This window comes from Pyxicephalus adspersus, chromosome 1, assembly GCF_032062135.1.
Source record: "Pyxicephalus adspersus chromosome 1, UCB_Pads_2.0, whole genome shotgun sequence".
Lineage (NCBI taxonomy): Eukaryota > Metazoa > Chordata > Amphibia > Anura > Pyxicephalidae > Pyxicephalus > Pyxicephalus adspersus.
Window position 1 is genome coordinate 131,249,632 of NC_092858.1, and position 2,852 is coordinate 131,252,483.

Here is a 2,852-nt window from a genome sequence, read left to right on the forward strand (position 1 = left end):
CTTTAAAGTAAAAATAACAGTGACTGTTGATCCAGGGAACATCTGATTGCCTCATGGAATCAGGAAGGAATTTTTTCCCCCTGTTGAAGCAAATTGTACCGGGGGATTTTTTGCCTTCCTCTGGACCAACTTTGTTTTATAGAGTTTTATATCTGGGATGTGCTTTTTTCCCTAGTGGTTGAACTTGATTGACTTATGTCTTTTTTTAACCTAACTTACTATGTAACTATGTAAGTTGCAATGGTACTCTATAACCTGCAGCATTGAGGTTAGGAGGAGAGTGCTGGCTGCCAGAGGGACACTAGTTTGCCCTAAATGAGCAAGTAAAATACTGTATCAAATGTAGGAAAATAAAATGACTAAACAATGTGTATTGGTGCAAAACAGAAATATTAGCATTGCTATATATGAGTAAATTTAACTGTCATTTGCCCATGATCACTTGATGACTATTTATCAAGTAGAAAATCACAGCAATTATTTACAGTTCCATGCAGTAAATTTATTCCCCTTGTTGCTACTGAAAGTCACTGCTTTTATAGTTTGAATGTAGAAAAATCAAGAAAAATCATAGCAAATATTTACAGGTATACACAGGCATTTTTGTACCATTGTTGCTATCAAACTTGCCAGTTTTTCCCATAACGTGACTGGTATTGTGTTGACATTATGCTTATGTCATCATCTGGTCAAAATAAAACTGGAAAAAGAAATTAAGCTTCACAAGACAAGTCACTCGTTGATGCTTGACTCAAACTAAGCCTCTTCGGTCTGGATCCATAATAGGCAGGAAGTAATTTCTTCTTAGCTCCGTTTCCCCACTTGTGGACTGGTTTGCTCATTCATTGGGCCCGATGTAATAAATCTCACCAAGGCTGGAGAGCATGCACTTTCATCAGTGAAGCTGGGTGACCCAGTAAACCTGTAATAGATTTCCTCAAAGTCATTTGCAATTTTTCTAGCATATGTTTTCTGTCCTGGACCCAATCTATTCCAAGTTTGCTGGATAACCCAGTTTCACTCACGAAAGTGTATCTTCTCCAACCTTGCAGAGCTTTAATAAAACAGGCCCATTATTTTAATCACAGCAGAGAGATGAAGATAGTAAATGCTAAACATTACACTAGAGCCATGGTACCTCTGTATCCATCCCAACACTTATATCCACTCTCCCTGAGGGAACAGATTCTCAGAATTTGCAGATCTCTGCCCCCTGAAGATTTAGATATCTCTGCTTCTTAAAGAACCATGAGAGCTTTAAGACTTAGGTATGTGTTCAACATATGCAAACACAAGGTAAGCCATGAGTGGCCATGCACACATATTCAATTTAATCTCTCCTCATTCAACACATGACAAAAAATCGTCCACTAATTTGTGATAAATACTTTGCATAGTAATCTTTCTTTTTCCTTGTTATTCATTCATCAGTTTTCAAAGAATATAAATAAAAAAGTTGTAGCTACTACCTTTGCTACTACTCATGTTTCTCCTGCTGCTACTGATGCCTGTGTTGGTCACACATTATCAGGGAGAGCATTTTGTGCTACAGATGTACATCAAGAGCCACCTTTGCTTCTTGTGCAGAATATGCACTGCAAATTCTTCTGCAATTTAGTTGCATTAATATATGGGCTTTTTCCATTATGGTGTAAACAATGCACATTTAGAAACAAACTAAATATAAAGTTGAATTCAGAATAGCTCCATACTGTACCCAATTCCTAAAGTTGGCTAAAGAAACCATGGATAGTGATTTTTCACGCAAAAAAGCTTTTGTTGTGTAATCTAGTTTTAAAGCTTTTGGTAAGTAATCTAATACAAAAATGAATAAATTAATTAAAAAAAGATAAATAAAAAAATATTTATTTTAAGGTGGGGTGTCTCTATTTCCAGGACTTAATTAACCTTTTATGAGAAAGAGTAAAGGGTATTTAGTACAAAGCACACATTACAAGGGTGAGAGGCTGTTGGCCTCTGTTTTAGGAAGGGCTCTTAGATTCCAAATAAACTTGGCACCCATAGTCCCCCACAATACAGGAATTATGTTGTAGGAATAGGGCAGATGGATGGTCTGGCTTTTGCAAAAAAGAAAGGGCTACACAATTTCTGCCCCTTTCTTTTTTAGCAAGCCAGATTTAGGACAAACTATTTATGGATGCGAGTGGTTGCACACACTCACCCCCTAAAATTCCTATTTATGAAGGACCAAAGTCTATGAAAGGGTTTGATTTTTAAACTAAGAGGAACCCTTTTTTAAGAAATTTATAAACACTACTTTAAAAGCCTATATCTACTAGATTGTAAGCTCTTTGGGGCAGGGTCCTCTCCTCCTGTATCACTGTCTGTATTAGTCTGTCATTTGCAACCCCTATTTAATGTACAGCACTGCGTGATATGTTGGCGCTATATAAATCCTGTTTATTGATATTAATATTATTAATAACAATACCTTTATAAAACAGCAAAAATAAAAGTGTATCCTCTCTAGCCTTGGAGAGCTTAAATAAATCAAGCCCATTGCATCTTTTATACAACTCTCTCTCCAAGCTACTGTAATAAAACAGGTCTATAGGTTTTCCTGACCACCCTCACCACAACAATTTTGGTGACAATTCTGTGTTCAGGGGCTTAGTACATGGGTCCCCCAAACATTCTCAAATTAAAGAAAAAGAATTTCTCCCAAACTTAAACCATTCTTCAATTTGATTTGATCTCAAAATTACATTATAAACATTAAAAGCTGATTTTTACAAGTTCAATAATCCATTTTTTAGCTGTGTATGGGTATACCTTTGCAGCTATCTGACATCTTCAGCCTGTTATCTTTCTATTAAAAGATTGTAGTTAGG